This window comes from Micrasema longulum, unplaced genomic scaffold (assembly GCF_059751315.1).
Source record: "Micrasema longulum isolate JH-2025_06_02 unplaced genomic scaffold, ASM5975131v1 h1tg000248l, whole genome shotgun sequence".
Taxonomy (NCBI): domain Eukaryota; kingdom Metazoa; phylum Arthropoda; class Insecta; order Trichoptera; family Brachycentridae; genus Micrasema; species Micrasema longulum.
In genome coordinates this window covers 416,627-443,028 of record NW_028277453.1, presented here as the reverse complement: position 1 = coordinate 443,028, position 26,402 = coordinate 416,627, and the positions used below count along the sequence as shown (strand labels likewise).

Genomic DNA, 26,402 nt, shown 5'->3' with positions numbered 1-26,402 from the left:
GTAAGCTTTTTTAATTGCCTTTATTACGCCTAATCGTTTTTTTTAAGTCAGACGTTGGTTGGTACATAATAAAAATTGGAAGTAGTGAAAAGAAAAGTACATTCATGAGTCGATTCAAGCAATAATATATTAAACAGAGAAGAGCAAATCAGCAAGACAAATAAAATTATAATTTATTTTGAATATTAAAAAAAAAAAATACTTTGTGGTATGACATTTTACACTTATTTATTTATACATTTGTATAAAACCACTTTAACAATAGAGTTATACATCGACGGGTGAACCAACTTAGAATAACTCGCGTTGCTATTTATTTTCGTATTGAATTAATTATTGTGAGAAAGAAACAGAATAATGAAAGAAAAAGAAGAGAATAAAATGAATTAAAACGGGAATACTTATTATTTTTTTATTTATTTATATATTCTCTTTCTCTCTCCATCTTTCATTCTTCTGTTTCATCCCTACAATATTTTATTATATAAATAGCAATGCAAGTAATTCTAAGTTGGTTCAAGTACTAATAACCTCGAAACCGGTTGACGAATAACTCAAAAGTTAAAGTGGTTTTGAAAAAAAGTTGTAAATAAAAAGTTTAAAATTATGATTTATCAAAATATATGTTTAAAATAATATTTTAGAAAAATGGCATGAATGGAGACGGGAAAAACAAAAAACGGTTGCATTGAAAGTTTTTATGATAACTTAAAACTAATTAATGGCCATAACAGTCTAAAATAGATGAATAGAAAACCGTATTTTTTTTCTATGGTCTTCTATGCAAAATACCGGATTCTGTTTTTTGGATTTTGGTTTGGTTTCTGGAAGTCAGTACTATTATTTATATTTTACTGATTCATTAATTTTATTTAGTTACAAAATAATAAACATGTATTTTTTTTAATTAACATAAATGATTTAAATGCAACAAGAAAATACAGTTTTGACAAAAATAATGACTTCAAGAAAAAAAGTAAAATATGTATATATATTTAAAAATAATCATATAGAGCATAGTAGTTCAGGAGCATCGGAGTGAATGAAATCCAGTATTTGTCTTTGAAGATTTGGACATATTTAAAGTTAGAATGTTACAAAACTTTATATGCTGGTTATAATAATGGCGACAAAAAGTTAATCAAACCGAAAAAAGTTTAATAGTAAACTTGTTTCAACAAAATTTTACCAGAAATTAATTCAGATGGTTATTTTCGTAAAATTTTAAACCCTCAAAGATGCGTATGTTTTGTGGGTGTAAATCGTTATTTTCGTACCCCGCTGTGAAGACCTTAAAAAACTTAAAAAATAAGGGATGTCTGCAATTGAAAACATTTGTAACTTTAAAAAATAAAGGGAAACCGCTGGAAAAGTTCTCGTAATTGGAAAAATATAAGAATTTACATGAAAAAGAGTCGCGTTTTCCGGATGAATAATTTATCACAAGTTTTCTTAATTGTATTATTTGCGTAAACAATTTCAAGTCAGTGTTTTGGGGTAATTTTTATCTAGTTTTTATTTGGTAAAATACTTTTTAGTTTCGGGAACGAAAAATGAAGGAGTTCGCGTAATCTAATTCGGTCTAATAGTATAAGCCTCTTGGGATTTTTTTGTTATTAGATTGTTTTCACGACTCAGATATTCTAGATCATAGGTGTCAAGGTAAACACACGAATTGGGAACCCAGAAGAGTTTTGTACTGTTTTTAATTTATTTATTTTATTAATTGATTTTATTTATTTTTCTGTGTCCAGGCGGATGAAGAATACCATTTCGTGTTTGTAATAGAATCAAAAACTCAGACAAGTGATTTAGAATGAATCCGAAAAAGCCCAAATAAGGAAATCGGTTGGAAATAAGTTTGTATCGTTGCATATTGGTTGATGCGTTCGCCTATTATTCTTGAGAGCTTGGGTTCGATTCCTGGTAAGGTGGACGTGAAATATTGATTTCAAATGTTGTTTGAATTGCAATATCTCATTGTTCCTGGACTGGTGCTTGAAGCGTATGACTGATCACCTTACTTTCATGTAATAGATAATCGAGTAATATGCACCATCGGGTGTGGAGATAATGATAATTCTTTACTGTAAAATCGATTGTATTATGGCAAAAAATCGATTGTATTATTTTTTTCCATCTTTTGATATATTTATTATGCCCCTTTCTTAATTTACTTAAAAATAAACAACAACTGATTCTGTCTGGCTGCGATCCACTCCTACTTGCTTTTTAATGCTGAATACGTTACACATATCTCAACACTTACTCTCATTCAAATACACACAAACACCTCCTCTTTCGTATATATATATATATATATATATATATATGCGCGGTCTGTCCATATATTGGATGGAACCAATGCTTCCCTTAAAAATCAACTTCTAAGCAAGTATCTTTTTTTTTATATTTAATAAAACTTTAAGTTCAAAAATTTTCACTAAACTATGAAGAGATAAGGAGGTTTAAGTAGAGAGAAGGAAAGGAGAGAAAAGGAAAAGTTAAAATTTAGATGGTCACATTAAAACCGTAAATGTTAATATTGAAGGGGCATCTCTGACATCAGTATGTAGTTTATTATTTAAAATCGAGCAGCTACAATTGTGAAAAGGAATGGAAAAAAATTTAAGAGGTGAATGAATAAAGCGATAGCCCATGCTGTGATAGAGGTTAAAAGAGCTCTCTCAGATAAACTGGCAAATACGTATTATTCAAAATATTAGTTGTTTTCTATTGATTGTACATTTTTATACTGATAATTCATTTTAATAACAAATCTTTATTTTTTTGTGACTACATACTACATTTTGATTTAGGATATTTTGGGTATTTTGTTTATTATTGTGTGTTTTTATCATTTCAAATATATGTTTTTATTAGAAATGACAAGAGCAAAGAAACGTTATCATACTTCTACGCAAACGGCGCACTAAATTCGGTAAACGTGCATTTGCGTTCGCAGGTCCTATAGCATGGAATGCTCTCCCAGCAGAAGTGCGAGGCTGTGAGAGTGAAGTGATGTTTCAGAATAAACTAAAAAACCCACTTGTTCTCTAAATCATTTGAATAAATCCGTAGCATGAGATAACAAAAAGCCGGATTGTGGTCCCGTGGTAGTATTGTGGACTCACGGGCCAAAGGTCCGAGGTTCAAATCCCACTCTACCATAACTCGATTTCCATTTTTCCAGCACAAGTTATTTACTACTTTAAGTAAATGGTCTAAAAATTGAAAAAGATGAGTAAATGAGAAGAACTGAAGTATTTTTCTTTAAAAAAAAAATTAAAATAATTGTTTTAATTAAATTACAAACCTAAAAATTTAAATTTAGATAATTTATCTATAAAATCACTTTGTAAAGCGCCCTTAAGATATTATATTACGAAAATGGCGCAATATAAGTTATCCATAATAATGATGTGATTAAAAAGTTTAGTCTAATATCATATTGAATTATTGTTATGTTAAACTTTTCCGTTTAAAACAGGTTTTTATCTTAAGAGCTAAAATTTGTTAAATCCAATAAAACTGTATTTTTCTGTAATGAAACAAATTAAATTTCAAAAATAAATAGAAATTGTAAAGAAATTAATTTATTTTATTAGGTAAACAAACAGTATATACACAAATATTGCCAATTTCTTTGTATATTAGTGTAAAAAACTCATGCACACGCCAAAAAAATTGTTTACACTTAATACAATAATTTAAATTATGTTCTATATAATGAATGTATAAAAAACGAAATAAAAAAAATATGTATAAAATAATGAAGTTAAATATCTGCTTCTCTCAAAATTTCTATAATTTTTGACCTAAATTTACATACATTGTCACAAAAAATATCAGCCTCGGTAAATATATTGTTATATTGGTCGCATATTCTAGGTATTGTAGATTGTTTAAAATAGTTTGTTGACGCGTTTTCTGTGTAAAACTAAAGATTTTGTCTTGTCGGTCTAGATGGCACACGGAATGGAAGTCTTTCAAGTAGGTTAGGAGAATCAATTTTATTATTTATTAATTCGAATAAAAATAACTGGTCCAACATTATTCTTTGATTTTTAAGAGTTTATTCCATGGTACTGCCATACCCTGAGCATGAAGAAATGATACAACGTGAAAGTTTCTTCTATGCCTTGTTAATGAGACGTGACATTTTGTTGTTAATAACGTATGTAAACTAGGTATTCAAGAATTAAAATGTAAGCAAGATAATGTGACTTTAGTTATTTAAATAATTCATGAATAATTCAACGTAATCTAAATGTTAAATCATACATTTTCTTTAGACAAATACTTGGAAATATTCCAATATATATCATATATAAATATTCTCGTTTTGAGAAATTCAACCGTTTTTATTTATTCATTAATTCAAAAGCTTATGTTTTTTACAATATCCAAAAATACGAAGTCTTAAAAACAAAATACAAAACACTCATTTAAATTAACAAAATGAAAAAAATAAATTCAGTGGCAAAAAAATCATAAACACTTTAACTCATAACTTTATTAGACAAAATAACAGAAGATAAAAAAATTTAAAAGTTTAAGAGATAATTTAAACAGTGCCGTTTTTGTGAAAATCACCACAAGGGCGCTGGAAAATAAATACATATTCCAGCTCGTTTTACAGCTTCAAAGTGCATGGACAATAAGAAATCCTGTCCTTATCTACATTAAATTTTTTATTTGACAATGAAGTTTAAAGTCACAGTGATATTTTTAAAAATGAAATGAAAAACAAATTTATCAAAATAGAAGTTAGATTACAACAAGTCTTGCAGCTACTGAGAGCATGGACGGTTGGAATTCTACACCCCATTTATTAAATGAGGATATTTAATAGTTGATAACATTTACCTACTGAAGCTAGATAACTAATCGTCTCGCAGCTACAAAGTGCATGGACGAGTGAAATTCTAGCAACTTAAAATTATCAACACATTTACAAAATAAACATTGAGCATAGTAGTAAATTTTAAAATGTTCACGGTAAAAAGTTATTATGATATTGGAGCTAGATTACAGCACGTCTTGCAGCTACAGAGCGCACGGACAGTAAAAAATCTAGCCTCTATTTATTTTTTTTTTGTTTGACAACGAAGCTTGGAGTTTATATTTTTCTTTTTTTATATAAATAAGGAACATTAGCGTTCTTATAATTTACCCAAATATTTCAATTTTGGTGGCCATTTTCAACGAATTGTACATAACTCACTATTAGAAAATGGAAATCAAGTTGGGCCAGAGGGGGGTTTGAACCTCGGACCTCTGATCCGTGAGCCCGCAACACTAGCCACGTGATCACACCCGACGACTTTATTAATTATAATAAAAAAATAATAATACTTATGGAGTAAATGAGCATCATTCTTTCTTAAAATAAAATTTAAAAAAACAGTCACATTTAAAAGGATAAATTTTAAAATTATTTTTGAAGGTGAAAAATTTTCAATCAAATTCTTAAAAAGTTGTCTCAAAAATTAACGAATTTGAGACACGCCTTTTTAAAAGATGGACGACGATATATGTGTCATGGATCTATAAAGACTTAAGTCGTGATTAGCAATATTACAGGAAAGTATTTTTTTTGCTTATATGCTGCGTTATACTAAACTGATTGACGTTTTTGAAAACAAATATTAAATTCAAAAAAACAAATAAGTATTTGTGAGTAAAAAAGTTAAATATACTGTTTTTTAAATGACATCGACCCTCTACAAAATGTTCAAAAGAAAAATATAAAATCGTCATTGACCCCTTTAATTCTAAGCCGCAGATATGTATGGTTTTACCAGTGAGGTGTTTAGATATAAAAAAATGTATAATATTAAAAAAAGATGTATTTTAACTTTAATTGAACTTCAAATACTAAACTACGTAAGTCGTTATTAAAACAAAATAATGACGGGTCATAATCTAAAATTATTTTTTCGAAACGGTTCTCTATTTTTACAAATCAGTATAGATTGTTTAACTTGGATCTCTTTTCGGGTCACGTGAAATTAATTTTTTATTTTATTTGACTGAATTCTGAATTCATAATTTAAAACAAGGGTTTGGCGTTGATGCAGGATATTCTCAAGGATGCTTCGCTGAGGATTTAAAAATAACAAGCTGTTCAAGAAGGATTATTTTTTAGCAAGATTAGCTCTTGGGATATAATATTTTTTTATTAACAATAATTTACTGACTAATAGTGAGATTAAAAATGTACTAAATTTATTTTTACTTAATGAAAATTCTAACGGGGTGTATGAAGTATTTTTATTCATTTTTTTTTTAATTTCTAATGTTTTTCATAATAAAAAAAATAAGTTTAATTTTAAACGGTAAAATAAGATCTACAATATTAAGCCTTTTTCTGGATTAAAAATCATTATTATTAAAAATTAGTTATTCCTTTTTTTTATTTACTTTCTTCATGCAAACCATTTCGTTCATTTTGACAAAATCGCAGAAATTTCTTTTTAAAGATTTTTTGACTTATCTATCTTTTTTTCGAAGAAAAATAAATCGAAAAAGGAATCAAGTTGTGGCGAAGCGGGATTCGAACCACGGACCCCTAATTCGTGTGTTACGGACACACGAATTAGGGGTCCGTGGGTCATTAGCTTCTGAACCATAACCCGGTTTATTTAAACCTTAGTTTGTTCTGTGCTTACTTAATTCCGATTATGTGACATTGTAAACTCGAGACAAAATCTGGACTTTTTTGGGGCATGCCTTTCTAGATTTAAACAATTATTAAAATAGACCAGATAGAGTTATCATTGTATTTTTTATCTTAGCCTTAATTTTCTTTAGTAGTGTTTTATTTTTATTGTACCTATATATGTACTGATAGGTAATGGACTAAATAAGTCGGCAAATAAAACAAAGTTTAGTGAAAACAAAATGAAAACAATTATTCACCGTCTGATTGGCCACTAAATTATAGTTTATTATGTTAGAATTTACAAAATTAATTTCGCTGTACTATTTCTATCTACTGTTGGACTGCAAATATGAAACCATTTCAACCCTCGTTTTTGCAAAGTTATTTGTAGGTTGTGTGTGTAATACGATTTGCATATAAGTGTAATATTTAATCGTTGCGCATATCGTGAAAATTATTTTTCTCGCAATTTAAAACCTCTACGAGTATGCCTTACGTCATAAGTCATAATCATATGCCATAATCGCAATATGTAAAAATTGCAAATGGCAAACATGTGAAATATGCATTTACAATTAGATTTTTACCGTACCGTCGTAATATCAGTGTTACTTGGGACAAAATATTATAAGAACAAACTGTATTCACACCTGTTCGTTTCTATAGTTAAATCGAATCTTAAATGACTGGAAAAAAAAACATATTTATCGTATTGCAAAAATAAAGTTTAACCGTTTTTTGAATGCGAAATGATTTGGAAAATCTTACGTACGCCAGTAAAGCTTTCATCTTAATGACAATTTAAACGTCAGTATATTCACGTGTATTAAGATTGTAGTCTGATAAAAAAGAAATCATTAATTTGCAGTTTTAAACGGCGTTCTTTCAAAGTTGCACAGTTAAAAAATAAAGTTAATAAATATATATATTAAAAACTGAAATTTTTGAAGGCATTTCCGATAAGAAATATAGTTATATTTCCTGGAAAAATAGGTTTGATCAACAACATTTTGAACTTGTCAAAATTTTTGTACGCAAAAGAATGGATAGGGATCCCCTGGGGAGCTAAGATTAACATATTAGAACAGATATGGATAACATTGTGTAAAGATTAAAAAATGTTTTCATGCGTGGCCTTAGTAGATTAATAATTCTATCAAATAAATCTCAACCCCATCAATAAAGGTTTCAGCTAATTAATTTTATTGAAACCAACAGATCGAAGAATTCAAGAAACTTGAATGTTCAAAGTTTAGAGTCGGGTTGTGGTCCTGTGGCTTGTGTCTCGGACTCACAGATCAAAGGTCCGTGGTTTGAATCCCAATCGACCCCAACTTGATTCCTATTTTCTAATATTGAGTTATTTACAACTCGTTGGAAATGGCCCTCAAAATTGAATATTTAGGTAAATTATAAAAACGCAAATATTTCTTTAAAAAAAATAAAAAAATGGTGAATGAAAGGTATACATTGTGTGTAAAGTGGTCACTTAAATGAGCCAATGACAGGCTTTAGTTCTGTAACTAGACTTCCATATTCCCTTCTCTAAAATCATTATTAATCTTCACAGTTTGCTTATTTTTATTTGTTTAATTTTAAGGAATAACCCACTTAGCCTCTATTTCTTGTCTCTGATATTGAAGGAGGCAATGAAAAATACACCACAACACCCAGACTAATTGAGAAAAAAATCTTTCTTGGATTTTTTTCTTGGAACTGGCGGGAATCGAACCCGCGACGCCCGTTTCATAGTTGGCCGTCTAACCAACTGCGCCATGGCACCTGTCTATATATTCATTATACCTAAATATTTTTAACTTGTTTCGTTGATTAACATAAGTTTATTAGTTATTTGAATATTATATTATGAAGTTAAAATATGTTTTTGTGCTATACTGGATTTTTTTCTCGATTAAAAAATATTATTTTCATTATAATGCACCAGATAAATATAGTAAAATATATTCTCGTTCTTAATTGATAGACAAAATACATTCTGTGTTTTCTGAATTTCAGCTGAAAGGCAGTTTAAGTAGGTACTTATTTAAATTTTAGAAGTAGAAACGCAAATAAAGCATAACGTGTTGCATGGATTGTATAGAACTAGGCGCTATTCAAAAACAGCTGCGCGGCGTCGACGTCGCTCGTCGGCGTCACGTCGGTCGGAAGTGAAATGCATACAGATAGATTTATAAGCGGAACGGAGCGTAGAGGAAATAAAAGCTCTTGGAAGGCGTGTGATATTTCATTGTCAATAGTGAGTTTCTAAAGACAATTATTGTAAGGAGAATGTCTTTTGTTTTCTATTTGAATTCAACTAAATAATATATAATGTAAATTATTATACGTTTGTGGATGTATCGAAATTTCAAACAAAAAACAATGCCTACTCTTATTTAGTATATCCGTTTTATTATTGTACATGTTAGTTAGGGTGAGTATATATATTTAGGGTGTGTGAGGGTGTGTGTATATGTGTATGGGTGTGTGAGTATTGTGTGTATGCGAGAGTGTGTATTGAATATAAGTGGACTTATTTATCAATAATTATAAAAAATAATTTTTTTTTTTTTTCAAAAACCTTAATGAGGAAACCTATCAACCACCTTATCGATCGATGTAAAATTATTAAGATTGTAATGAACGCTTCAGCTTAAAATCCAAATAAAAAAATATGAAAAAGAAACTGTCTTTGAGAGCTAAATACGCTCTTCAAAAATATTGAACACTCTTGGTGCGATAAATGAGAGATGTCTTTAAGCAAAAGTCGTACGGGTTTTGGATATGACATATAACAAAAGTATTTAAATTTCCCAATAATAAAAAAAAAATACATTTGGTGGATTATCAAAATAAGGTTTTAAAATACTATTTATTTTTCTGGTTTCAAACCTACACATGCTTCTTTATCAATGTTTAATTAACTTAGTGAAGCTTTGAAACCGATCAATAGAAAAAAACTAGTGTTAAAGAAAGATGTTTTATTATTATAATAAATAACTACAAAGTTTGGGCATCAAATATAAAATTGAAATGTAAATTAAAAAGTACAGTAAAAAGATTATCAGTAAATTAAATAAAATATGCTTTTGTATTGTACGAGTGTTTATTTTATTTTTACCGATATTTTGTTCTAATTAGCGATCCACAAAATGCTGTTATTGGCTAATTAATGCAGTTTTCTATAAACTTTTCATTATTCTGTGTAAGTGAACAAAATAGCCAAAGGCGGAATATTTAAATCCTCATGTTTAATAATTTATGTGAGGTAAAATTGAATGCATGCTCGACTAGTTTTTTATAAATCCCTATAATACTCAATTTATGAAATAAATTTTTTATTTATTTTATTTTATTAACATTAACGTCAAATCTGCCTTTTACAAATATTTATATTACTAACATATTTGGCTTAATATTTTTTTTTTCTAAAAACATGAATATTAAAAACAAGATTTAAAAAAAATCACACCAAAAATTATTCAAGATTTATATTACAAAAAAAAACCTTAAAATTATATAGCATATTCAGTAGAAAGTTTAAACAATAAAACATTCTACAGTAAAACAACAAGAAAATCATAAGTACTGTTTCACACAGCTAGGCAAAGTGAACAAAAAAATTTATATGAAATGCATGAATAAATACATACAATTGCCATTCACCATCTTTGAAAAAGTTCAAAAGATTTGTTCTATGGGAACAATACCCTACACTATATAAATCAGATACGTGGGAATAACTATTGCCGAGTTCATAAAGTCTATTTAATACTGCATTACAAGTATACACTGTCCGTGAATTGTTGCTACAAAACGGTGGCACCTGTCTAGTCATTCTTCCAGGCACCCTGAAGTTAATGAGAGATAATAGTTCAGGGCAATCCCATATTGAATTAACAATTTTGAATAAATTTAAAAGGTCTATAATTTTTCTTCTATCGTTAAGTTTTAACAAATTTAATGTTTTTAGTAAAAAATCGTAATTTAAAAATTCATGACTGATTCTAAGTTTAAATTTATCCTATTGAAAACGATTGTTCTTGTTCAGTAAACCACATCAAAAGTAATGGTCTGTCGTATAAAGTTTCGGGTGTTCTACTTAACCATATTTTAATGTTTTTGAAGCATTACCAATTCACTAGGTAAAATAATTGTGATTTATCTATAAATTTATTTCAATAGAGAAGGAAAATATGTTTGAGAAGGGAATATGGAAGTCTAGGCATTTACACGGCTTATGACCTGTCATTGGCTGGTTTAAGTGGCCACTTTAAACACTGTGTAACATTCACCATTCTGCCCATGTTTGAACATCCACATTTCCTCAACTCTTCCATCTGTTGACTTTTGTGAAGTAAAGGAGCTGAAACCTTTATTATGTGGGTGAGATTCATCCGGCTGAACCAAATCACCTACTAGGCAACGCCTGAAAACAATTTTCCATTTTTTATACTTCTTCTTTTACCAGCCAATGACAGATCATAAGCCCTGTAAATACCTAGACTTCCATATTCACTTCTCAACAATGTTTTCCCTCTCTGTTGAAATAAATTTAAATAGGTTTGAAAAACGATCAAACTTGCACTGCCTTAAAATGGTTCCGTGATAAATCCCCGTTGATCGCGATATTTCGCTTATCGCGGTCACGGAGTTACCTGTATATTCATAAGTGGTCGACTGAAATTTCGGTTTCGGCCAAGAATTGGCCGAAACTTCGACTCAACCGAAACCTGCAGTCGGGATGTGTCGGATTACGTTCAGTTGTACTCGGGCGGAAAATGAGCACAGTTAGAGATACTGGACTGTTGTCCATTAAAAAAATAGTTATTGTATTGCCATTGTCTAACATAAAAAAAAATAGACTGATTATGTGATTTGTTAAATATAGTTAATTCTAAGATCTTTCATTTTTATATTTTTTGTAATTCCTTTTTAGTTAATAATAACAAGTCAAACTTCATATAGCGTACATTGAAAAACTGTAACATATAATTTATATATAAATTCATTGTCATTGGCTGGTTTAAGTGGCCACTTTACACACTGTGTAACATTCACCATTCTGCCCATGTTTGAACATCCACATTTCCTCAACTCTTCCATCTGTTGACTTTTGTGAAGTAAAAGAGCTGAAACCTTTATCACCCTAACCAGCCAATGACAGGTCATAAGCCTTGTAAATGCCTAGACTTCCATATTTCCTTCTCAAAAATGTTTTCCCTCTGTATTGAAATAAATTTAAATATGAATAACTCCCTAGGGAGGAAATCCAGCCAGTCTGCAAGCATTTGGACATACTCAAATATTGGTGATTTATCTTAATCAAACTCTTATTCGTACCTGATGGTGCATAAGGCACCGCGTTTGTTCAATCAATGTAGAGTATCTTAATCACTGGTCTTATGAAGGTAAGGTAATCAGTCTTTCGCTTCAGGCGCCAGCCCAGAGACAGTGAAATACTGTACAGTAAACCGTAGTCGGTAGTCGTCGAGTCAAAAACATTCGTCCTTGTGACATATTTCACTTAAAGAACTATATTCCATATTCGCCTGACACTGAATTAAATTTTTCTTATTTAAACATAACCAGTGTTATGTACAACTGTTTTACGAAAAAAAATGTGCTCTAATTCCTTGTTGGAGTAGGAAACGTATGAATAAGATTACTATTTTGCATGTTTTTGCAATAAACAATATGAATTTTCAAAATTGTTTGAATTCACTCGGATTCTTGAATATATTTTTTACTCCGCTGCAAAGGGTGAATTGGAGAAACGAAAAGAAAAAAATGTAGTGTTTAAAATCAAACGCAGTAACAAAGCATTCCTCAACGAATACAGATGCTTTTATTTAGGCACACAATGTTATAAAATTTCAATTTAAAATCTCTCTTTTTTTTTTCAAAGTGTATCAAAGCGTATTAATGTGATTATAACTGTACTGAATTTTATTTTCCGGTAAACGAGCATAATAATATAATAAATGTATTCTAAAAATAACTCCAGCTGGTATCAAATAGCCAAAACAAATTTTTTTACTAGTAAAGTCAATTCGAAAGTTTGTTAATTTAAAGTATTTTTAATGAAATTCTTGTTTTCATGAATTTAAAATTCAGGTTGATATCATTCTGATTTAAAACCAAAAAGACAGGATTTCGAGAACTTGTTTACTGATTCTAGTATTATGTTATTTTAAAAAAATATATACCAGAAATTGGAAAGAGCGCCTTTTAAATCCAATTATTACTATTAATAAAAAAATCCTGAATTGTTTTTTATTGATTAAATTATTGGTTGAATTTTTAAAGATTTTCATTACTTTTTACTCTGTTTTATATTTGTTTTTTTTTAATACGCTTTTTTACTGTACATATACAGTTTTTTTATCACATTTTTTACTATGTTTTTTCTTTTTACTTCGTATTACTATGTTTCTTATTATTGTTTGTTTTAACTACGCATTTTACCGTGTTTTTAAATATGTTTTTTTCTATGTTTTTTACAATTTTTTTAACAATGTACTTTTACTATATATATGACTACGCTTTTCAGAATGTTGATTACTGTTTTTCATATATTTTTTATTGGCTTGGAACAAGGTAAATAACCCTTGTTAGATAGATAATAAAAGCAATTTGAATGAATGTATAATTTTATGAATATAACATATTATATAATAAATGTATTCTAAAAATAATTCCAGCTCGTATCAAATAGCCAAAACAAATTTTTTTACTAGTAAAGTCAATTCGAAAGTTATTACGTATATCATAATAAAAAATAAAAAAAATAATTACCGATAAAAAAAAAATATTCTGAAGCGCAATGGCATGTATTTATTAATTGTATCCGCATTAAAATGACTATAAAATTATGACGTGATTGTTGGGAGACATTGAAATGATGTTGCCTGACGGGAGTTAATATCGAAAACTTTTTCCCTCTCTGTTGAAATAAATTTAAATACAAACAACTCCCTAGGGAGGAAATCCAGCCAGTCTGCAAGCATTTGGACATAATCAAACATTGTTGATGCAAACATTATTATGCACTCTGTAACCAACTACAGCGGTTTCGCCTGTTAAAATGTTCGCTGTTCCGGTGTTTTAGAATAATTGGGAATGTTCTATACTTAAATGGAATAACAAGAGTAAAATAAATTTAAACTGAATGGCCAGCGGCGTTTTGATTGGACGCTTTCAGTGGAGCGTCGCGACGCTAGATCCGATTTTCACCGCTGAAAAAAGTAGATACTGTGAATAAAAAAACATCAATCAATTCGTACCGCTAAAAGCGTCTACTCTTGTTTAACGAAGCGTCCCGTGTTAGTGAGGTTAGAGCTTTTATTATTTGCATGGATACTAAAAATCGCTTTAGTTCAGGTTAGGTATGGTTACATATACGTAAAACATGAGCATTTTTTAAAACAAATTGCAGTCGTTAGTTATTTAAAATACATTATAGTTATTTTTAACAATATCGATTTTTTGTGGATATTTCTTGATAAAACTTTATAGTTGATGATTTTGATAAGCTTATTAATAGAAATTCGAGTTGCCGGAAAGCGCTTGTTGGTCAAATTAAATAAAGTCAAACCTAACCAAAGGATTTTTATTGATAATTATATTAAAACCATTGTTTTTCTGTTATTAAAAAGAAGTGTTCTGGTGTTTTTATTATTTTCATTTGTATTTTTTAGCAAAAAACTGTAATTTTTTTTCGAAGTTTTTCTCATTTAGGTATTTTTTTTATTTTTCACTTAAATAAAAAGACATATGCATTTAAGAGGAATTATTGCTTAAAGTTACATTTTCTAGCTTACCAAAAAACAAAAGATTAATAAATGGTGATTATTTGCGTTTTCAGATGTATGAAAAAAGTATAAACATACACGTTTATTTACAAATTACACTTGTTTTTCGTGGGCAGATATGCCTTGTGCATGTAGACTTATATTAAAAATAACTTCTCGGAAGACTGCGCAATAGTGCACAACTGTCGTAAAGAGCAAGGTTCAGAGCATCCTAAAACGCAAAATGTACCTTATAGTATAATTTATAAAAATACAAATTACGTAAAGAAGAATGTTAGATCAGGTAAATGAGTTTGGAATGAGACAGAAATAGGACCCAAGAATGAAAAGGAATGAAAAAAGAAGGTAAATTTGAACTATGGACACATTTTCATAATGTACCTACACAGTTTTACATTATACTGTATCAATTTTTATTATTGATGTATGTATATTAATGTAAGATAATTTAATTTTAAGATTTTGAGCACCATGGTAAATTATGGTTAGTTTATATTCATCACAACAGAAAGGTAAAACATTTTTGAGAAGGGACCATGGAAGTTTAGGCATTTACAGGGCTTATGACGCGTCATTGGCTGGTTTACGTGGCCATTTTACACACTGTGTTACATTCACTATTCTACCTATGTTTAAGCATCCACATTTCCTCAACTTTTCCATCTGTTGACTTTCGTGAAGTAAAAGAGTTGAAACCTGTATCAAGTGGGTGAGATTCATCCGGCTGAACCAATTCACCTACTAGGCATAGCGCAACGCCTCAAAACAAGGCTTCTTCTTACACCGCAAGGAAATCCAGACTATCTACAAACATTTGGACATACTCAAAACATTTTTGATTAAACTAACTGGTGTAAGAAGAAGTATAAAAATTGGAAAACTATTTTCAGGCGTTGATTTACTTTCGTAAACTCTTTAATTTGATCAGTGCTAAAGATACATAAATCTGTCCATCACCGACAACTTTTGTAGATAAATAATTAAGTTATATTGAAAACAATCAATACTATAATTTATTTTTTCAAAATGTTATGAAATCTTTTGTTGTTTTGTGTTTTCTCATTTATTTCATATTTACCCTTTCGGTAAAATCGAAAACCTCCGCATGGGTAGCAAAATGCATTAACTACTTCTTTACCGGGGAAAAATTGGAAGGAAAGTCAAGTTTAAAAAGGAAGGATTTGGTTACAGTTGCAAAACTTTGAAAAGAAAGTGTATTAAGTATGTACGTACCTACATGAGGATTGAATTAGCAAAAAGAAATGTGAATTTAAAATTTATAATGATTTATTATCACAGTTGTAATTTATTACGCCAGTTTACGAGAAATTGAAATGTTTACCTCAAATTGGATTGAAATCGTCACTTGTTTTCGAGTTATGGTCAAAGCTCTGAATATATTGTCCAATGACAACTGATTGAATTACTCCGTGTTTGTAACTTGCTCATGAATATAGAGAGAATATGGGTGTCAATTACAGATTCTGATAAAATAGGCCATGAATAGATAACTCTCCAACTGTTACTGTTACACGAGCCTGAGTATGAATATTTAAATGACAACAGTTTTTGCGTCGATTTTTAGTATTTTATTTAAATTTCAAATCCCGATTCAAATCATCAGCTTACAAATTCATGGATAAAGGGCCAGCTTTACCACAAAAACGTATGTTTAAAAATGTAAAACATTTGCTGCGTTTTATTCGAAATGAGCAAATAAGGTTTCTTAGATACAATAAAATACTATATCATCGCTTAATCGGCAACATGACCAATCTCATATTTTTACCAGATTGAGATAAGAAAATAAAAAGCTTTGTAGCCTTCTGAATCCACCTGCATACTCAGTTTTGGCAAACTCCCACTAGAGGCGCCACAAATCGACTCATATTAGCATGACATATCAAAATTTTATAGATAACATGACGTATCTTATTCAGTTTTTTTTCTTTCCTGTAAAGTGCAAAAAAATGAGATAAGTGAGCTTAAGTGACGATATGTCAAAAGAAAAAAATAAAAACCCCGAGACTAGATCTGATATATTTTCTTCTTCTATGTCGTTTCTTAGTTATGAGGGTCGTGACCATTGGTACTCTAACCGGCCATTCCATTGACAAAGGGTCTCCACCCCTCACGGCTCTGCGCCCTCTCCACAGCTCCATATAAGGTCGCCCGTGACGTTGTTTTCACCTGGTCGATCCATCGAGCTGCAGCTCTGCCTCTGCTTCTTCGTTCTGGCACACTGCCCGTGATTATTATTTTCTCTAGATTTTCTAGGTCACGTCTAGCTTTGTGTCCGAAGAACTGCAGAATATGTTGGCAGTATATGGCCGATAGGCGAACTTTTACGTTGAGTTCTTCCAGTATGGAGACATTTGTTCTTCTGGCAGTTCATGGTATTCTCAGCATTAACGCCAACACCACGTCTCGAAGACAACTATTATCTCCTGCTCACGTGTTTTAATTGTCCACGTTTCTGCGCCATATAAGAATATTGGGAACGCAAGCGTACGCACTATTAACATTTTAGTTTCCTTCGAGATGCCTTGATCTTGCCAAATTTTGGTCAGTCGAGTCATGGATTTTTTTGCGATTAGGATGCGTCTTTTAATTTCTAATGTGCATGCACCGCCCACAGAAATAGATAAGCCTAAATAAACAAAATCTTGCACTTTTTCGAGGTCTTGGAGTCTCTTTGAGAGTTGTAACATATTGGCTCAGTGAAATTAAATCTATAAACTAACTCCAAAAAAAATCCTGATCGTGTAACTAGTATTTTACATAACTGTCTGTTTTGAAAATAATACAACAAATTTTTGTTTTGGCGAAATACGGCGTTTACTGTCTAAATTAAATAATACATATAATTTACTTGCAATACAGAAAATAAGATAAAAATAAGTGCTTACAGTGTAAAAAATTAAGTAAACAATAACAATTTTCCAAGTAAAATTGTAAGAAAATACTGTACCAGGTACAAATTAATATACATGTTTAACCTTAATTGCTTTTTAACAAAACTCTTTTTGGTGCAACTGGTGTATAGTGGTATTTGCATGTAAGAGTAATTTTAGTATCCCGATGAAGAGACGGGGACGTCTCGAAACTAGTAAACATAGAAAATACTATAAGTGGTTAAATACAATAATAATTTATAATGTAATAAAGAAAAATAATGAGGAATTTAAAAGGTTTATAAAATTGATTTGTTGATAAACTTACAAACTAAGCCAAAAAAAAAAATTCGCATCGTATTATCATAGCTACGCTAATTTTCAAATTTTGAAAATCCCAACCCACGATATTACACCACCTGTGATGCGACGTCACGAGTTCCGATCGATGAGTGATCATAACACACATCTGATCGGTGCAATATAACTGACAAGAAGAAAAAAAAAACAATGAATTAACTGACATTTATTGTACAAACCACTGCGCTGACTTGCAGGCATTCTACGAAATCATTTGACGTGATCGAATTAGTTTGAAGGAAAATTTTTTTTTGTTTGTTTTTGACATTTAACGGTTGAATCTCGCACAGGTATAATTTGAACACCAAATACGCGAAGACGACAAAAAATATGGCTACCCGGAAACCGAAAACCTGTTGCCGGTTGTAATCACGATCACCCATGGTTGCCACAAGAACATTAAAACACTACACTTTATTGACTTTTGCTAAACACGTGACCATATAAATCTGTTACTTTGCAAAACCGTTTATTTTAATGATTTTTTTCATTCATTTTTGAGAAACTTCATCGCACAATAAAATGCTTTAATTTTTACCAAGTGCAAGAATACATTTTTCAAATTCAACTTCCCGAAGCACTGAACTTCTTTTTTTCGGAAATATTTATTCTTGATCTAATCATTTTATTAATACCTTCCTTTTTTGATTTATTTTATTATGAGTTTTTTCTTTGGTACCTACCTATTCTTAATAATCTTTGCTTAATTTACGAAAAACAAAATTACAAATGTGATTGTCTATTAGCTGAATAATTAACTAAGCATCCTTATGTTTCTGTCCTATGTTTCATTGTCATATATATCATATAATTTAATCATTAACACGAGGAAGTAACATATTATACAACCCGAAGGAAAAAAATACTAAGCATATCTTCAAAAAGTAACATGTCCGAGTTTGAGGTAGGAAGTTTAGGCGAATTAAGTAAGAATTAGAAGTAGGTAGGGGGGGAGTATTTGGATAGTTAAGGTGAATGGAAAGTAATCTACATAATATATCATGTATTATTCGTAGTAGAGGAAAAGGTAGTAGAGATTCACCCTAATGAGGAAGTTTAGTGTTTTTTTTAATTTAATTTATTTGTTAATAGACTATCAAATTAAGCCAAATTAAAAAAAACATATTTTATGTGTTAATGAAATAACTTATATGTATATATAAGTTATTCATTAAAAATACTTGGTACACTTAAACTTATTTATTTGATCAATTAGCGCTTTCACCCTCTAATGGGCATCTTCAGACTGGCGAATATTATACAGTGTAAGGATAATTTATATAAAACCAAATATTATCTTAAGTGTAGGTACATTTAAAAATCAGTTGAAAAATACACGATACGCAATATTTCAATGGAATAGAGTGAGAAAAATTATTGAAACATGTGTTGGTGGTGTACTTTAAGAGAGGATTCTGTTATATGAAAAACATTTGTTGTTTTATTACAATGTACAGGGTCCAACTAAGGAGGCTAATAAGGGTGAGTTTTACTAATTTGAAAAAGCGGAATATATTAATTAGCATGTAAATGTCCTGGTTCATATATATGACATTTACACATGCAAAAATGAAAGATTTTTAATCGAAAAAATTGAATATTTGTAGGCAATAAGGAAGTTCAATGTCTTTTTTCCTTTTTTTATTTTGTAATAGAATATTAAGCAAAGCCAAATTTTTATTTTTTATTTTTATACATCGTATTATCAGCGCTATGATTTTTTAAAGTTTTGTATTTCAGAAATAACTCCTCGTGTGACGTCAGAGGTTGTTCTCTGACAGTTCTTCCGATAGGATCGTTTACGGTGACCAAACCGGATATCCTTCAAAGCTCTCATATCATTGGATGGTTCATTTCAACCAGTGACGTCATTCGAAGTAATGCGTTTTTATTAAAATATATTTTTTTATTTTTCGTACATTTTCAAGAAATTTTGCCGTACAATTTAATGCTCTAATTTTTACCGCGCGCAAGAAAACATTTTTGTAACCAATTTTCCGTAGGGCTGAATCTCTTCATGGCTTCAATTATTAATAGTTAAAAGCAAAATATTTTTTAAAATCTAATTGCTAAAAACCATCAGCCCATACTCTTCTTTATTTGCCGCTCCTACCGGAGGTTGGCGACCAACATTCTGAATTTATCACGATCCTGGGCCAATCTAGTCAGCGCTGCTGCATCCGGTACATCGAACTACTGTCTAAAATTTCTGAGCCATGATGCTCTTTTCCGTCCCATACCCCGCGTGCCCTCTACCTTTCCTTCCATAATAAGTTTGAGAAGGCGATTCTTCTCATTACGGAATATATGACCAAAGTATGAGACTTTTCTTCTTTTGACAGTGCTCCGTAGCTCCCTTCCTTTGTTCATAATACTCGAAACGCTTGATTGGGAGACACAATTAGCCCATGAGATTCAAAGCATTCTTCTGCACAACCAAAGTTCGAAGGCCTCAATTTTGTTCATCGTTGAGTCCATCCCTCCACTCTATATTCACATACTCGCAACGCAAACGAAAAAACCACGACCGACGAAATTCGAAGAGCTGCTAATTGGCGTCTGGCAGAAGTAATGAAAACTTTTCTGCTAACGCGTGTGATGCGAAAAATTGGTCTTCTTGCTCCTGAACATATCTGTAGTATCGAAAATGAGATGTAAAGAGTGTGTGAGATAATTGTTTTGGTACTCTTTTACGTTATATGCCGCGACATGCGACACTTGGGTAAACTTTTTATTGTATTAGTGATTTATCTGCGATTTTTGATAAAAAGCGTTTTTGGTTCCCGAAAAGTATTATTTATTTTACAAAAAAAATGGTTCAATCGATGAAGGTATACCGATAATCTAAATCCAGAATTTACTATATTTAAAAAAAATATTGGTCGTGCGATGTCGGCCTCGTGGTGCAGTGGTTAGCGCGTTTGTCTAGCTTGCAAGAGGTCATGGGTTCCCGACATGAAATGATTATTTAGAAAAGTATTTTTATAAAATAATATTTCATGGTCCCTGGACTACCACCTAAAGCGTAAGACTGATAATCTTACGTTCATGTAGCAAAAATGATCAAGATACATTGCGATAGGTCTACCAGTGTAGTGCCATATGCATCATTAAGCGTGGAAAGGGAATGATGATGAAAAAGATACTCAAGTAATTAGATGCAATGAGAACTAGTTACACATCACCGGGAAGGGAGACTTAAAAAAGCACTTATACTCGAATGACGAAGATGTACATTCATGTAAAAATAGCTTGTTACGATATTTTCTGCATTTTTAACTTTTAAACGGAAAAAAGTGGACTTCCGCGTATTATCTTCTTAAGGTGCAGATATGGTATGTACACTAAATGGTTGTACATTACAGTACAGCGTATTGTCCAACATCACTTACATAGAATTATACCACTATTTTGTATATTTGAATGTGTGTGATTCTTAATTTGTATAATTTATATTTTAAAAATTATTTCTGATTTTCTTTTTTGCATTGTATTCTTTGGAATTTGATTATTTAATACATTTACCTTTTTTTCTAGATTGTGATTCTATGTCATTATAATTTGATCTAATTAATTTTACTATGTATTTTTATTGTTATTTATTGTGGCTTGACACGGGCATAGCCTAAAAAGCCTTAAAAGGTTCATAAATATTTAATTTTGTAATTTTAAATAAATAAATAAATAAATAGAAATACCACATTGTAAAACGAGGCTAGTACAGAGACATGCATATTTTATAGGCTCAAAAATTTTTAATTCTTGTGTTACTGATAATATTTCATTAACCCCAAACTTTCAAAATTTTCCTTCTTTAAAAAAACACGCACTATCCTGAATTCAAACTAAAAGATATTAAGTCTTTTTTGCTATGATATATTTTGTTGGCCTTTAATAATAAGGAATATTTTTATTGTTTTTTTATATTTTTTATTTCATTTTTTAATTACCATTAAATAAAAAAGTACCTGATAATCTTTTACTTAATATTTTCTTTTCCCTTTTTAATATAACAAAAAAATATTATACCTTTCTCTTTATTATAGGAGCCAAAAATTCATAAACATTTATTGTATACCCACGAACAGGCCATGCCTTTGTGGGATTTTTTGTTTACTATTTTTACTGTAATATGTATTTCATTAATATGTATTTTATTGCTATGTAATTATCCTGTATTTTTTTAATACTCTGTTTTTACCTCTTATGTATATTGTAAAAAAAACGAAAAAAAAAATCATTTTAATTCTATACGAAATCGAATTCGTACGGTACGGTCCGCTTTCGCTTCGCTTTTGCGTCTATGTGTGCTTAAGACGTTACCATAAGAGCCAAAATGCAACAAGCCTACTAAAAATATACTTCTTATATTGAAAAAAAAAACAAATTTTAAGCAATTATTCATTTTTACAGGTGCTTCATGTAATGGAGGGATGGTAGTATAATATTCGAATTAAAATATATCTACTTTACACTGTAATTGTTATCATTGAATCACCTTGTCCATAACAGAATTAATAAATAATAAGATATATTCCATTCCGACTATAAATTCGATGAAATGTTTCCGGCGGTATAATTGGGTGGAGATACCAATGAAAAATAATAAAAATATATCATAATTTATCCAGTAGATTAATTGGATAACGCTTCATTAAACAAATCGCGGTCAATTTAAAATGTAATGTTATTTTATACCATCGAGCATACATTTGAATATAAAAGTAAAATCTTTTAACGCTGTACATTTTTAAACAGCTGTTAAAATTTATGTAAGTAGGTAGAGTTTTGTAACTTTAAATCTAATATTAAAAAACCTAACTAGGTACAACCTGTTTTAAGGCAGACATTTTTATGCAAAATAAACAAAAACATGACTACCCACTAGTTGATTTATTATACAATAATTAATAATACTATTTATTATTTAATTTTCAGATTTTTCTCTACCAGAACCCAACATTTATTTAGTTGAACTAAATACATATTTATTAGATCTACGTATTGACTTGTTATTCCATGAAACGCTAAAATTTTAATTTTGTACCTATCATGTAAAAGCCTTTCGGGCATATATAATAAATAAGTAAGTTACTTTGCAGTGTTCGTAAACTGGCATTGGAAGCGTAAAACTGATGATCTTACCTTTATGTTCTATTTTTTTAATGAGATACGCTGCCATTGATATACTAGAGCAGCGCTCTATGCCCAAAAGTGCGTAAAGGGAAATGATAATTTGTTGGTGCCTTACTTTAGTTGTATTTACATTATTATTATCAAAATTACTCCCCTTTTCACACTCGATGGTGCATTGAGCACTGCATCGGCAAATCAAATGCAGCGTTTTGCAATCATTTGTTTCATGAAGGAAAAGTGACCAGTACAACATCTGATTCGGATTTTATTTCACAAACAGAACTCTAATCTTCATCCGTCTAAACCCATAGTATGTAATAATTTTAAAATACAAGCTAAATAATTATCTTGCTGATAATTTCACTTATATTTCCTACGATGGTCTTTCACTTAGCTCTTCTCAGGAGAGGGCATTTTCCATTCCTCAACATACCACATAATTTTTCAGCAATTCCTTTTCAAGGCGCTAGACTTTGGAATTAGCTACAACTTCTTGTTAAAAATTCACCTTCCCTTGCCACTTAAAAGAAACGCCTGAAATATTACTATATTTCCTTAAGACCCTAATTTTCCTTTATTTTTTATTTAAAGAACTAATATTTTTCTTTCCTTTTCTTTCCTGGTTCCTCTTCTTGTCTCCTTCTAAACCCATTACTATATCTCACATTCATCATCATTTAATGCTTAAAACATCATTTACCTTTATTTAATTTATATGTGGAAGCTTTATTTCCCAATTATAATACAGTTTTATTTTTAATTCACTAGGTTGGTCCATGCATGAATTTTTCGACAATTTTTTGACCAATTCTTATTATTACTAGTCTGGTTTTTGGTCGGCTAGAAGATATTGCTTTTAGTCCGCCAAAATACTTTACTTTATGCTTGAAGATTTGAAATAAATAAACAAATTCCATTAAATTAAATGTTCAATAAAAAATATTTTATTAGGTATAAGGAAAATGCGATATTATTTTAATCTTTATTGTTAGTTTGACAATGCGCTCATGAAATGAGTCGTAAAATAAAACGAGCTTTTAGATCTGTCTAGCCATTTGAACAAGTTTTATGAAAAAAACAATATAAAACAGCCTATTTTGGCCGTTTTTGCAAAAACGCAATAATTATCACTGAAATTTTTTGACTAAAGTTTTTTCGTACAGTATAAAACTAGAAATAAGACACCGTGTTTTGGTGGTACTGCTTGTTTTAATAATTTAGGGACTTAATTATAAAATTCATGAACAAATTTAAAAATAAATATTTACGACTGATTGAAAAATTTCACAAAAATAAAATATTTGAGTAAAAATTTAAAATTTCGGATTCTTGGTGGAAGTTCGTTTGAGTTTTTTACGCAATTTAACAAAGAGTAATATTTTAATTTACAAAAAAAAATATTCAGTGACCATTCTAACCGCGTTTGGGTGTGAAATCAGTTGAAATACTATATAATACACAACAAATGTTAAAGTATTTGATTTTAAAGGCAATCATATGAAAACAGTTTTATTTAAATGAAAATTTTAAAAATATATATTTGCTGATTACGTATGGATATATTTATATATTTAATAAAGAAAATACACTTTAAAATATCACGAAGGCGATGGATCCATTAACTAGGTTTTTAAGAATTTTGCATTTAAGAAACACTCTTCTTTTACATTATAAATATTATACTCGTAGTAAATTTGTGTAAATCGTGCGAATACAAACGCTTATTTTTATTTTGCATTAAAAAAGTAATTAAGTTATTGAAATTAAAAATATAAAAGATATACATTGATTGTTTAACACATTAATAAATAAATGAAATAAAAAATCGTTTTATGTTTGATTTTTATATTATAATTTAGTTAGCGGTTATTTTTTTAAAGTTAATGCACTTTATGGTCATTTTGTTCTGTATTTTTGGAAAATATTAAATAATATTAGCGTATTCATGAATAAATTAAATAATAAAAATGAAGCAATTCAAAGAAAGAACTACTTTTACATGTTTATGTAAAAGTCAAATGAAACAATTAAAATATTCAAATACGAAAATAAAACATTTTTCATTAGATTACTAATGAAGGAAATTACTGAACAAACTTTTGTTACCGTTTTCAGAATTGCAGACCCCGTTTTGTATGAATATCAAATATTTATGCAAATTTTATTACATTTCAAAATATTATCTCTTAAGGTGAGAATTAATATTTCGTTTTGAGAAAATAAAACTTTAGTTTTAAGTTGTCTCTACAACAGGAAAAAGCACCTTTGAAATCATTACTTTCTTTACTAAAAAAAGTTAACTAGGTTTTTTTAAAATACGATTCAAAGAATGAAGAGTTTACATCTGCTAAGATTTTATTTTGTGGCGTCTTTTTTGTAGAATGTTGTTAAAATTGGCGATTTCTTTTCAAGTTTTTAAAAATATTTTTTTTAATACATTCAGTACAGATTGGTATTATTGTGTCTAAATTTAGTAGATAAAATTTACTTGGTACCAATTGGTTGTAATTAGAAAGTAAAGAAATATCTTAAAGGCATTTATTTCTAGGACCAATGAAGTGATAAGTTTTATTTTTGAACATTTCCGTAGAAAACACAAGTATTTTAATAAAAACGTGTATATTTTACATTAAGTACCTGAAAAAACCGTAATATTTCGAATCAAAGTTTTAAAATACCCTACCTTGCCGCTTTTCGTGTAGTCTCTCCACCAGTACTGCAAAACCACTTGTAAAGAATTAAAGAAACTAAAAACGTAAAACAGCGCGTCTTAATTTGGGCAACCGGTGCGGCCGCGAGTGTGTCTAGAGTGTTGCTCGCTTGATTGCTACGGTTTAACTGCGCTCCTGCAAGATTCCCACTCCCTTTATACCTCCCCTTCGACCAATGGGAGGGTGCAGGGCTGTGACGTAACGAAATGACCGGCCAATCGAATGCCGGAGTTTGGTGTTCATCCTAGCCGGAGAGGAAAAGTGTTGGATTTAAGAGATATAGTTTATTTCCCACGCCTGGGATTTTCCAAAACCTACGCGTTTTCCGCGTATTTTATATCATTTTAGATAAACTGATATTTGTATTGGATATCACGAAGCTTAATGTTGGTCGTACGTTATCAAAATTCCGTCACAATATTTTGTTTCTTGTTTTAATTGTAACACGGCAGGCGGCGTCTCAGTTGAATACTTAAATTTTCCAGAGGTTCATAGCCTGTTGTAGATTCATGGTTCAGAAAATATTAATCAAGTTGTGGAAAAGCCCGAACAGAGACATTACAACGAGAAGACAACCTGGGCTCTTAAACTTGAATTGTTTCAGTTTAATAAATATTTTAAAATCATTCAAATGAATGATTATTGAAATTAAAATGCGGAGTATTTCGATCACGTGTTAGAGGATGGTAAGGTGATCAGTCTTATGCTTTAGGTGGCAATCTAGGGACAGTGGAATATTGCAGTATGAAACCAACTTTCAAACCAAGATTACTTGTTGAACCTTCTAGGAATTAAACCCAGGAAAGACTTTAAGCACGGT

The 26,402-nt window shown here is 30.0% G+C and overlaps 2 protein-coding genes across 2 annotated transcripts in view; one reads left to right on the top strand and one right to left on the bottom strand.

The window, feature by feature from the left end:
- Nucleotides 1–25,707, bottom strand: part of Tk (Tachykinin) — a 186,175-nt gene extending 160,468 nt beyond the window's left edge. The window contains exon 1 of the mRNA XM_088223671.1: nucleotides 25,555–25,707. The gene's annotated coding sequence lies outside the window, so the exon portion shown is untranslated. The remainder of the gene's footprint in view (nucleotides 1–25,554) is intronic.
- LOC148283307 (protein CFDP2-like) overlaps nucleotides 1–26,402 on the top strand; it is a 125,326-nt gene that overhangs the window by 59,472 nt on the left and 39,452 nt on the right. The gene's annotated exons all lie outside the window — the stretch shown is intronic.